The sequence below is a fragment of the Balaenoptera physalus genome (genome assembly GCF_965194825.1).
Source record: "Balaenoptera physalus genome assembly, chromosome: Y".
NCBI lineage: Eukaryota > Metazoa > Chordata > Mammalia > Artiodactyla > Balaenopteridae > Balaenoptera > Balaenoptera physalus.
Genome location: NC_138904.1, coordinates 4002076 through 4015641, shown reverse-complemented (window position 1 = coordinate 4015641; position 13566 = coordinate 4002076). Strand labels below are relative to the sequence as shown.

General features: G+C 40.0%; 1 protein-coding gene across 7 annotated transcripts in view; it reads left to right on the top strand.

Annotated features, from left to right (window-relative positions):
- The window catches only part of LOC309653429 (neuroligin-4, X-linked), a 581567-nt gene that overhangs the window by 306211 nt on the left and 261790 nt on the right, over positions 1-13566 (top strand). The gene's annotated exons all lie outside the window — the stretch shown is intronic.

The following is a 13566-nucleotide window of genomic DNA, read 5'->3' as shown; positions in this document are numbered from 1 at the left end:
CACAGAATGTTCTCGTTGTGGAGGGCTTTGTCTGTCCTACAGGAAGGCCACTGGGCTGGTTCAATGGCACCGTTGCGATTTAATTGTTCCACTTTTTCCTGTTTCTGGAGTGGCGCATGGAGTTGAATTAAATACAGTTATCTCAGTTTGTGTTTCCCGGGCCGTCGGTCACCCTAAGCGGCTCCGTGGAGGAGCTCCTTGCGTTCCTCTGGTCTGATTCCAGGAGGTCCTTTCACTCGGGAGCGAGGGACGTCATTACCGGCCCTAGAAATGTGTTCAGCGGTCGAGCATGCTTGCGTGGAAGCCAAAATGCCTTTCAGTATAATCTGGCCTTTCCCGAGCTTCTACAGTGAGGAGTATTTTCTACCAGTCAGCACTGGCCGTTATGAATAGCATGCTTTATCTTTCGCAGCTAGTATAGCCTACATTTCTTCAATGCACTTTATACGCGATAAATATCAGGTGGGGTGTAGGTCTCTATATTATTAGCTGAGAAGCCAGGGGCTCACCAAAGTGTTTATTTTTTATTTTATTTTATTTTTTGGCCGCAGCGTGTGGCACGCGGGATCTTAGTTCCCCGACCAGGGATCGAACCCTTGCCCCCTGCATTGGGAGCGCAGAGTCTTTCTTAACCACTAGACTGCCAGGGAAATCCCCAAAGTGTTTATTTTTGAGAAGTCCCTTTTATCCCAGGAGAAGCCCACTCACGAAACCCGTGCAGTGCTGACAGAGCTGGCTTTGTGATAGGATCTAATCCTTGAGTCTCTTAAATGATGGATGTCACTAGAACTTATGTACTTGGTCTTCGGTTACAGACATCTGTGTTCCCTCCTGCCTTGAGGTCCCGTCCTGTGATCTGGAAAACCAGCCTATTTCCAGGAGACGGTTCTACTTGGATTCAGGGCTGTGTCTCCGTCCTGCCTCTTCTGATTTTCCTTTACCTTTTTTGAAGAGTTCCGGCTTCCTAACTTTACTCTTAGAATATCCTTAAAGCTAATGAATCTCTGATGTTCTTGAGTATATTTTTAAAAGCTCTTTATTTGTGAGTAAAATCAAGCATCAAAATGGGCCTCCTCGGAAGGAGGCTTCTAATTTTAATCTAGGCTGTAAAAATCTCGGGGAAAGCAGCCACACACACACACACACACACACACGTACACACACACACGTACACACATACACACGTACACACGTAAAGTTTATTTGTTAATACATATTGAAGGCAGTTATCTGAGCCGCCATAAATTCAGTGTGTTTTCCTAATGACCTAATTAACTCAAAGGACATTCTTAACAGAGGCAAATTGTTTTGCATGTGGTCGTTTTAAAACCTCTTTGACGCAATCAGCCTGTGCTCCTCCAGTATTTGAAGCTGCAAAGGAATTTAGTCTTCAAATGGCACCCTGGCTGTTGGTAAATTTCCACTCAGGGGAATTTGCCAGATGAAAATTTAACATCAAGGTTTTGTTTGTGTGTGTATCACGTCCTCTTCGTGCTACCGTCAGGGGTGGGCCAGTGGAAAAGAACATGCAGTAACAGAGACTAGTTAAAGGATAATTAGACGTAAGGGAAATAGAACCATCATGGCAGAGGATTTAATTGGGTTTAATTGGGTTAAGAGGAATAGGCCAGAATGAAAGAATAGCTCTTAATAGGAGGTCTGAAAAATAGCCAAGGAAAGCATTCATCGCAAAAAAAAAAATCTGTGGCATCTGATTATTGTAGTGAAAAAAAAAATCAACCTTTTTATATCCTTCTCTGTACAGAAAGAGGTGAAGGAAAGAAAGAAATCTTCCCACATATGCACTGAAGAAAAGCAAGGGAGAGTTTTCAGGTGCAAAAGGGAGGTGGTACAGGTTATAAGTCAGAAGGGATAGACTTCCCTTTTTAGAGTTTCAGGATTTTGCCATTTGTTAAACACATTGGAGCTTATGTAACTTTGAGTCTTCCCGCATCCTTTGTCTTAGAAATGGACCATAGGGAATAGGTAGGACACAGAGAGAAGCAGTGGGTTTATGCACGCCTCCATCAATGCTGTTCATCACTGGATTTCTTCTCGATGGCTTTAATGAGTTCAGACTCTGGTTACCCAGCATCCAATGGCAAATTTTTTTTTTGTGGGAGTATAGTTGATTTACAATGTTATTAGTTTCAGGTGTACAGCAAAGTGAATCAGTTATGCATATACATATATCCAATCTTTTTTAGATTCTTTTCCCATATAGGTCATTACAGAGTATTGAGTAGAGTTCCCTGTGCTATACAGTAAGTCCTTATTAGCTATCTACTTTATATATAGTATTGTGTATATCTTAATCCCAATCTCCCAATTTATTCTTCCCCCCGTTTCTCCCCGGTAACTATAAGATTGTGTTCTACATCTGTGACTCCATTTCTGTTTTGTAGATAAGTTCATTTGTACCCTTTTTTTAGATTCCACATATAAGTGATATCATAAGATATTTGTCTTTCTCTGTCTGGCTTACTTCACTTAGTATGATAATCTCTAGGTCCATCCATGTTGCTGCAAATGGCATTATTTTGTTTGTTTTTTATGGCTGAGTAATATTCCGTTGTGTATATGTACCACATCTTCTTTATCCATTCATCTGTCAGTGGACACATAGGTTGCTTCCATGTCTTGGCTATTGTAAATAGTGCTGCAGTGAACATTGGGGTGCATGTATCTTTTCGAATTATGGTTTTCTCAGGGTATATGCCCAGGAGTTGGATTACTGGATCATATGGAAACTCTATTTTTAGTTTTTTAAAGAACCTCCATACTGTTCTCCATAGTGGCTGCACCAATTTACATTCCCACCAACAGTGCAGGAGGGTTCCCTTTTCTCCACACCTCTCCAGCATTTGTTGTTTGTAGACTTTTTGATGATGGCCACTCTGACCGGTTTGAATCCAGTGGCAAATTAATTAACTTCTCTTCTTCTGACTCTTTCCCTTCCTCCGTTCACTTGTGGTATTTCAAATGGAAACTCACGTTAGCTATCGTGTTCTATGTATCTAGGATTAGAAAGACGTGTGAGTTTTCAACATTCCTTTATTCTCAAATTTTAGGTTTAAAATTTAAGTGGCTTTGGTTCAGAAAGAGAGAAGGACGCTGCCTTTGCTGGAATCATTCCAGAGGTGAAGGGGTGCCCTGGCCTTGGAGTTGATCCCTGCCTCTTCTGTATACAAGTGGTGTAGATAAAGGATGAATTCCTGGTCCCAGTATTCCTATCAGTCACTTGTCGTGGGCATAGCTTTGACCACTAGGGAAGCCAGGCTGAGGTGGTGTCAGGTTCCAGCAAAGGTCTGTGGGGAGGGATGCCCAGGAAGACTTCCCTGACCTGGACAGGTGTGACCACAGCAAAGCAAGACCTTCAGGTGGAGGTGTCATGCCTTCTCACGGGGGACTTAGGCTCAGGGCACATTTTCCGAAGGGAGGGCAGAAGAGCCAGAAAAGCCTTGATACAAGATTGCTGAGTGGGTGATCTTTTTTCACTCAACCACATGTACCTTATCCACCAGCAGAAAACCCTCCTATAACCAGGTCAGGGTAGCTGGAGATGCAGGCGGTATTAGTAGTTTGGCAGTTAGTCAAGGGATTTTAACCATGCCTACTCAGAGGGGGTGTGTGTGTTTTTGTGTGTGTGTGTGTGTGTGTGTGTGTGTGTGTGAGAGAGAGAGATCCCTTTGTCAGTTTGGGGAAAAATATACACCCTTTCTGAACATAGTATTTTAATTCATAAGATAAATAACCTTAAAAGGAAACCAGTTTTATTGACATAGTTATAAAGATATTCTTTAAATGTGTCATAGTATTTTATTATTGAAGTATAGCCGATTTGCAACATTGTGTTAATTTCTGCTGTACAGCAAAGTGACTCAGTTATACATATATATACGTTATTTTTCATATTCTTTTCCATTATGGTTTATTACAGGATATTGAATATAGTTCCCTGTGCCTCTATAGTAGGACCTTGTTTATCTGTTTTATATATAGTAGTTTGTATATGCTAATCCCAAACTCCTAATTTATTTTCCCCTCTTTCCCCTTTGATAACCATAAGTTTGTTTTCTATGTCTGTGAGTCTGTTTCTGTTTTGTAAATGAGTTCATTTATATCATTTTTTTAGATTCCACATATAAGTGATATCATATGGTATTTGTCTTTCTCTGTCCGATTTACTTCACTTAGTATGATCATCTCTAGGTCCATCCATGTTGCTGCAAATGGCAATGCTTTGTTCTTTTTCATGGCTGAGTAGTATTCCATTGTATATTTGTACCACATTTTCTTTATCCATTCATCTGTCGATGGACACTTAGGTTGCTTCCATGTCTTGGCTATTGTGCATAGTACTGCTATGAACATTGGGGTGCATGTATTTTTTAATATTTATTTATTTCACTGTGCTGGGTCTTAGTTGCATGCGGGATCTTCAGTGAGGTGGGATCTTTTTTTAGTTGCAGCATGTGGGATCTAGTTCCCTGGCCAGGGATGAAACCCGGGCCCCCTGCACTGGGAGCATGGAGTTTTAACCCCTGGACCACCAAGGAAGTCCCTGCACGTATCTTTATGAATTAGAGTTTTCTCTGGATATATGCCCAGGAGTGGGATTGCTGGATTGTAAAATGTGTCATAGTATTTTATGTGCTTCTTTTTTGTGTATTAAGTAACCAGATCTAGTTAGAGGCTGATAATTGTCACAACTGGAAAGTAATGGTGACTATAGACAGCATTTTGTGATATCTGCCATAACATTAATTTGATAAGAAAATATGTGACTTCTGTTGGGGCAAAGTTACAGGGACTTCTCCTATTACTGAGTGTGTGTTTGTGTGTATGTTACACCTACATTCATAATTGAAGCAAAGCCTAAATTTCAGTTCACATTTACTGAAAACAAAGATGTAATCTCTCTCATCTGTTCTAGTTTATAGAGCCCCTGAGTTCTATTCAGGGGCACCTGGGTGGGAATGGGAATCACGGACTCTGGGTAGAGAAACTGAATTTGGAACTGGGTAGAGGAAAGGATTTAAAAATTTAGTTTATTCAGCTTTTCTTTTTAAAACCTGCATGTGTAGGTAGGAATTTTGCCAGAGGCTGGGGATGAGAGAGTAATTAGGCCCCAGTAGAGAGGGTACAGTGTGAGAGTCTTTGCGTGTGAAGATAAAGTAAGGAATCTAGTGGATTAGAATCTTCCCTCATTTTTATTTAAAAAAGTAAAGGTGTCAGGAGCAATGATAGTTGAATGCTATTTACTGCATTTATTGGCACAATAAATTTCATTTGCATGAATTTTACTTTTGTTATAATGCTTGTAAGGCTTTGGGGGTAGGTTAACAAGGAGATGCCTTTGAGCCTTGACCCTGACTCTGTCTCTTGACTACAGACTTCTTATTCTTTCCTCCCTTTGTGAATTCTCTCCTTCCTTTTGCATCCCTTTTCTTCCTTCCTCTGCTCCCTCTCCACACTATCGTGAGACACAAAGGTTTTCAGGGAAGAACCCTCGCCTACGTTCCACATCTTGGATGACCCGGTCAATTCCTAGAGATGGAAGGTCTCATCTCAGGTAGTTTCTGATGTTAAGACAGGAAACCTCTCTGGAGTGTCTCAATCCCTGGGAAAAGGGTTGGTTTTCACACATGAATCTTCCTGTTTGAGGAAGGCAGAGGAAACGTGCTGGGGAACGGGTGGAGATGGTGGTGGTCAAGACAGAAAACAAACCCGCCTCTTCTGGGAGCTTAGACAGAGTCGTGCTTGGCGAGTACAGTGTGTGGGAACAGGATTGTTTAATCACCCAGAGTCCTACAGTGTATAAGCACATCAGCTCTCATCACTTGAAGTGACTCTACACCGTCAGAAACACATGAGAGAAGAATTCCAACTGTCACAGTGAACATCACACTGAAAATAGTAATTTCCAAGATACAGCGTCTTCCATATACGATGAAACAGCCTTCCCCATAAGATGAAGTATGCTTTAGGCAAATAGGATACAGGCTTCAGAGGAAAAGTGGGACACTCCAGCTGGGGTTATATAAGCTTGAGCCAGTCCTTGAGTCATGGATGGTGTCTCGGGAAACATCCTGAAGACACTCTCTATTGTTGGACACTGTACAGTTCATCGGTAGAGGCTATAGACAACCGTTTCAAAGCTACTTATTAAAGACCCAAATACACACACTTATCATTATCGCCTGAAATTGTTCTTGATTGTTGTCTCCTTTGGGAAGACTTGGTTCTTCTCATCCAGACTAACCCCAAAGTGTGCAGGTGTTCAACCATCGATCGTCAGGCCCACCGTCTGACTGGGTGAGGTCCCACCACATCTAAGGTTCCTTATGACATCTAAGGTGAAACTGGGCTGTCTATAAAGGGACTCCTCTTTTTTGCTCACACTAGTAGCTTTCCTTTGCAGGAGAACTCACTCAACTTCTTGTCGTAAATATCTCCTTTTGGTGATCAAGATTACTTCAGCCCCCGTTATACAGCTCTGGGAACACCTTTTATACCGAATGGTATTAAGAGTGCTTCAGATGAACCTATCTATGAAACAGAAACAGAATCACAGACACAGAGAACAGACTGGTGGTTGCCAAAGGGGAGGGGGTGGGGGAGGGATGGAGTGGGAAGTTGGGGTTAGCAGGTAGATGTAAGCTATTACATATAGGATGGATAAACAACAAGGTTCTACTGTATGGCACAGAGAAGTATATTCAATATCCTGTGATAAACCATTGGAAAAGAATATAAAAAGAGAACATATATATATATATATATATATGCATAAATGAATCGCTTTGCTGTACAGCAGTAATTAACACAACATTGTAAATCAGCTATACTTCAATTTAAAAAATGGCTAAAAGAGATATAATAAGCAGAAAAAAAAAATAAAGAGTGCTTAACATCTGGGACTCCTTACTTTACTTGCAGAGATCTCACAAGTAGATCCTCGGAAATGGATCTGTACCTTAGTTTCTAAAGTTAGGTTCCATCAAAATTGACTGAAACTGGTAAAGTGCCACAGACTAACACTTTTTATTCTTGTGTCAACGGGCAAACCCAAGACACTCTGTCTTCATGATGAAGCTCATACAGGCAAAAACCATAGGGGCTAAATCATGGGCCCCACAGGAGGTTTATGTTGGGGGTATGAATGGAGTCGCTGGTAGGGGGGTTTACTATGGTACCCACAGGAGATCAGCTAAGGAGAGCATCGTGAATGCTGACTTGCCATTTTTCTGCCTTTCTTGTCCAGGTTCCTTATGACTTCCTTCGGTATCTGTCTCTTCCTTTTGATTGAATAACCTGTGCTGAGGACCTTCTCTTTCCCAAGTTTAACTATTAATCATCTGTGGTCTTTGCCTTTCAACTGCTCATCGTCTAGCAATGAATGTGAATTGACTCTGAAATAATGTGTGTTCCTTCTGGTACATCTTTCCCACTGTCTGTAAATCTCGGTAGGCTTGTATTCACATTCTTGAGTTTCAGTCCTTCACGTCTCTGTTACCATCTGACAGAACCCCTTGGGGCCAGCTCTCTCTACATATCTAGAAGTTTCAATACGTCTCTTAGACACTCCATCCCAAATTCCAACCTGCAGAAGCCCACAGTCCCACAGAAGGAGGGGATGGGAAGAAGTGGGCCACGCATTTGCTTAATTGTAATAATTTAAATGCAGGCTTGACCTCATCATCTGGATGTAGACTGTATTCAGGTGGGAGTTTGATGATGTATCGTCATATTGATCAAAGTGGGTCACAGTGGAAGCATTGAGTGAAACCTCAGGAAGTAGTTATAATTAGCTCTCGTTTCTTTGGGGAACACTTCTTGTTCCAAATGTATATATATTTACATACACATACATATGCATATGTGGTGTATATATTCACACACACGTATCTGCCCATATACCTACGTGCAGTAATATCCTTAAGTTACATCCTATGCTGTGCCCATTTTATAGGTAGGAATGTGGAGGCATCGATGGTTTACAGCCTTCAGTGGTTGCTGATGGCGTTGAATTCTAGGCAGCCCAAGTCCAGAAGGCACTTTCCTAATCCTTGCCCGTACTCCTTCCAGATATTTAACAGCTGGATGAGTAAATGTTGCGATGCCCAGCGGTGTATATTTGAGCCTGTTTTTCAGATTGCTCACACTTAGACCGAACTATCTAGCAATGGGTAATCGGCATCACGTATAATATGTTTTATTGATCATGTACAACGTGAAGGGCCTTGCACAAGGTGCCGGAGAGATTTACAAAGAATGGAGAAGGCATAGTACCGGAACAAAAGGAACTTAATACCTCAGTGGGTTGGTTTGGAGACATACACACACACACACGTGCATCATATTGTATTATTAGTTTAGATGTAGATATGTGTATACTTTAAAACTATATACATATAGTTATATATATGTATGCATAATTTCCAGTACAAACTCTTGTGAAATAACTCCATATGGTCAGATATGAGAAGACGACAATGGATTATTTGTATAAGATAGTGAGTACAAGGAATCCATGAATATCGGGGGAAACAAGAATTAATATTCATTCTGAATCTGGGTGTAGAATTCAGGTGAATGTAAATCTAGTGACATTTTTATCCTGCCCATAGAGGTTTTGTGGTCCTGAAGAGTACATTTTTTAGGAATAGGGTTGTAAGCCTGTTTTATCTGCTTCTGACACCACACATCTTCCCGTATTCTTCAGTGCCAATGGTCTCCCCTGAATTATGGCTTCCTACCTCATTGGAGAACTTTCTGTGCCCACCGCTTCGCTATTTCATGTACACTCAGTTTTGAGGATAGCCGTCTGTGGTTTCAGATGATCCTCAGGATGAAGGCAGCCGAAGAGGGCACATCCTCCAGGTCCTCATGGCGCGGTCCAGGGGCCTGAAGCTCTGGGCGCTAAGTGATGGGTCACAGGTCGCCTGGCTAATTAGCGACCTAGGCAGTAGCGTCTTAGGTGACCTGACTCTAGTTTTAGCGATGCCGTCAGCCACTGCTGCGTCTTAAGGATTCTGTGGGCGGATGGCCCATTGCCTTGGGCTTGGCATGTAACCTTGGCGTTGATCTTTTTCCTTCCCTTTTAAAATTTCAGATATTTTCATTTAAAATTTCAGATACTTTTTTAAGTGCTTGGGAAAATGAAGTGAGGGCAAACTTATATATAGACATGCATCTCTTGATGGAAATCTGCACTGTGAAATAACCATGCTCATAAAATGTGCACTACATGGAAATATATAAATACCCACATAGAAGCTAAACAAATATACATACGGCCATACTAGAAAATAGAACATTACCAATATCTTTGTATTGTGAATTGTGAATTGTGACCCTGGGTAGGAGTTAACTGTCCCAGCATTTGGTCTTAATAATGCCCTTCCTGTTTTTTGTATTTCAGTACAAATACAGCTCTAAGTAATGTACTGTTTAGTTTTATGTAATATCATATCAGTAACATCACACCATATGTATTCTTCTGTGACTTGCTTTTTATTTGGGGGATTTATCCATTTTAACTTACAGATCCGTTTTTTATTTTTCACTGTGTGTAGTATTGTTTTAATATGCCAACATTTATTTATCCATTCACCTCTTCGTGGACGTCTGGGTTCTTCCAGTTCTTTTCCTATTATGGCTACGGCTGCAAATGGAAATGTCTGTGTATGTCTCCCGACATGAATATTCAAGAAGCTCTATGGGACAGATACAAACTATTTAAACTATATAGTTTGTATATATGTGTGTGTATGCTTATCTACACCAAAGTCTTCTGCATGCTCGACTTTCCTCTGTGACACAAAATTTTTTCCTGTGTGGCCACTCTACTTGTCACCGGCATAGCATGGGAACTGCTCCATATCCTTGCTCAACACTTGGTACTATTGGGCTTTTGCATTTTCGCTAACCTTTTGTGATCTCTCCTCTCTCTGACCAGTAACCAGTGAGGTTACCAGTAACCGCGTCTCTGGTCCTGTGTTAAGACCCTCAGCAGATGTGAGGACTTAGTGTATGTGGAATCTTGGAAAGGGAGCACCACAGGTGGCTTTGAATTTACCTAAATAACTAGAAAAAGGATGGTACTGATTATTGAACTGTGGAACAAAAGCATGGAGACAGTTAGAGGAGCACAGAAAAGAGATTTTTCAGAGACCAGATGTCTTGAAGACATGACAGTTTGACCTTGATGATCTGTGACTTGAGTTCGGTGAGAGAGCTCCACACAAACCCTGGACATATTTGCAAATTACTTGATTTAGATTTGGGAATCATGTTTGGTAATAAATAGTTTTTAAAAAATTAAACATGTATTTATTAAATTTTCTGTTAAGTGTTGAACATTTTTCTTTGCCCTAGGGCTATAGTGATCAAAATAGATTTTATGAAATTTATTTTTTATTGAAGTATAGTTGATTTACAATGTTGTGTTAGTTTCAGGTGTGCAGAAAAGTGAGTCAGTTTTATATATATATACATATATATATATATATATATATATATATATATATATATATATACACACAGACACACATATATATATACTGTTTCAGATTCTTTTCTCTGATAGGTTATTACAAAATATTGAGCAGAGTTCCCTGTGCTATACAGTAGGACCTAGTTGTTTATCTATTTTATATATAGAAGTGTGTATCTGTTAATCCCAAACTCCTAATTTATCCCTCCCACCCTTCCCCTTTGGTAACCATGTTTTCTATGTTGTTTTCTATGTCTGTGGGTCTATTTCTGTTTTGTATGTAAATTCATTCGTATCATGTTTTCTTAGATTCCACATATAAGTGATATCGTATGATATTTGTCTTTCTCTGTCTGACTGACTTCACGTAGTATGATGATCTCTAGTTGCATCCATGTTGCTGCAAATGGCATTATTTCTTTCTTTTTGATGGCTGAGTAGTATTCCATGGTATATATGTACCACATCTTCTTTATCCATTCATCTGTCTATGGACATTTAGGTTGCTTCCATGTCTTGGCTATTGTAAATAGTATTGCTTCTATGAACATTTGATTTAGATTTGGAAATCATGTTAGTTATTAGTTGAATTAGACACAGAAAGTCAAGCATTTAATGAGCTTTTAATACATGCCAGTCCCTGTGCTTGCTTTAGATGTACACACAATGAATAAGGAAAAAAGCACCGCTTTTAGGGACATTTTCATGAGAGTATAATCTTCAAGTGGGCAGGAATTCTGTCTCATCTCCCACTATGTCCCAGTAACTTAGAATAGTGATCTTTATGAAATACTTACTGATCTATGACTAAGTCTTGGTGTTTTATTTTGGTGACCACTGTAGATTCTGTTGTCCACATAATTGCTCTAGAAAAAACATCCGTGCTTTATTCCTGATCATATCTCTGGCCTACATATCCATGGTGTATCTTTCTATCCAATCAGTCCTTTTTTAATTGAAGTATAGCTGATTTACAATGTTAATTTCTTCTATACAGCAAAGTGATATAGTTATACATATGTATACATTCTTTTTTATATTTTCCATTATGGTTTACCACAGGATATTGAATATAGTTCCTTGTTGTTTTTCCATCCTATATATAATAGTTTGCATCTGCTAACCCCAAACTCTCAATCCATCCCTCCCCCAAACCCCTCCCCCTTGGCAACCACAAGTCTGTTCTCTATGTCCATGAGTCTGTTTCTGTTTCATAGGTATGTTCATTTCTGTCATATTGTAGATTCCACATATAAGTGATATCATATGGTATTTGTCTTTCTCTTTCTGACTTATTTCACTTAGTATGATAATCTCTAGTTGCATCCATGTTGCTGTCTATTTTGTTCTTTTTTACGGCTGAGTAGTATTCCATTGTATATATGTACCACATCTTCTTTATCCATTCATCTGTCGATGGACATTTAGGTTGTTTCCATGTCTTGGCTATTGTAACTAGGGCTGCTATGAACATAGGGGTGCATCTATCTTTTTGAATTATAGTTTTGTCCAGATATATGCCCAGTCTATCCAGTGTCTTGACTGGACCACATATAAGCCATTAACTCTTTTTCCTGGGTTTAGTCTGGGTTCTGGCTCTTGTTGCAAACTCCAGTTCCTACGACTGTGGCCCTGTTGTTTTCCTGAGCCATTAAAGTTCAGTATGAGAACAGAAATGGTGATGGAGGTGATGGAGTTGATGCTTTGAAGCCCCCACTGGGCATACAACCACCTTGAAGATAGTACATATGGCATCTTCACTCTGTAATTATTTACATCTAAGCTTCTTGGTTCAAAAGGGTGGATTTTGTTGGGATCTGGTTTTTAGAACTGAAAGGAAGTACATGGATAGATGTGTGGAGAGCTAGAAGATTTGACAGAAGACACAGTAGATTGTGACTGTGCTCATGTGGGAGATAAAATCAAAGCCAGCATATTAAAAAATACGCAAAAATATAATAACTGGCTGATAGCCAGCATCAAGGAATCTTGAATAGGGATTGTGTGTGTGCGTGTGTGTTGTCAGCCCATGTGCAGAGTGTCGAGGTTTTTCACGTAGGTGACAGGTGCCCTGAGCCACCTTACGGTAGACATCTGTGCTGTAGGATAAAAGATGAACCCTAACCCCGCTTGGGTACCATGAAACATTGGTGTCCTCTCCAGAAACAAAAGAAAAAATAAAACCGGGGAGGTCTACAGGTTGTAAAGTTTGGGGAATGCCTATTCCCCAACGGCAGACTTTCTAGGAAACAGTGTGGAAGGATTGTTGTACAAGCGCATTAATTTTACCAGCATCTACTGTTCTTGGTTTCCTGATGCTTTGTGATGTGAGATGAAAGTGAATCTTCCAAGTGCCTCTTGTTGTCAGCAGACTGTTGATAGCAGATAGCGAGTCCCAGACCTTCGATGGAGCTGAGAGTCACCTCAGGGGAGGTCTGTTTCCACCTCATTAATCCTCTCGTGTTTTTTTCCTTTCTTTTCTTTTTTTCTTTTTTTTGGAAGGTGCATCCACAGAGCTCTGTCTTGTAATGTATTTTGCAGCCACAGAAAGGTGAAGCCGTGAACACCCAGGAGACATGATTTCATTCCTTGGAAGGCCAAAACACCAAGATAAATTTGATCAGGGCTCACCTACATTAAATACGTATTGTAAAATTAAACCAATCTCAGTTTGAGTGATCTGCACTTTGGAAAGAAATTTATTGCAATTTTTATTTTGACTCATTTATAGTTTAGCATGCCTGAGTAGTGGGAGCCAAGTCTTAATTACAACCTCATACAGAATGACTGTCCTGTAGAGATCATTCTAAACTACCTAATCAAGTTATGAATCAAGTCGAAACGCCACTCTGAGAAATTAGTCTGTGTGCAGCTTTTGCAGGGAGACCATGCTATCAAGGCCTTCCTAACTCCCCAGTTGTATGTATGCAGTGAAGTTTCAGTTTTGTTCTCATTTTTTTCATTAAAATTTTTTTCTTCAAGAATTTCCTTTGTAGTATCTTGTTTTTATTTTGGAAAATTTTGAAAAATATATAAATACATATTATAGAGAAAATAGCATATTT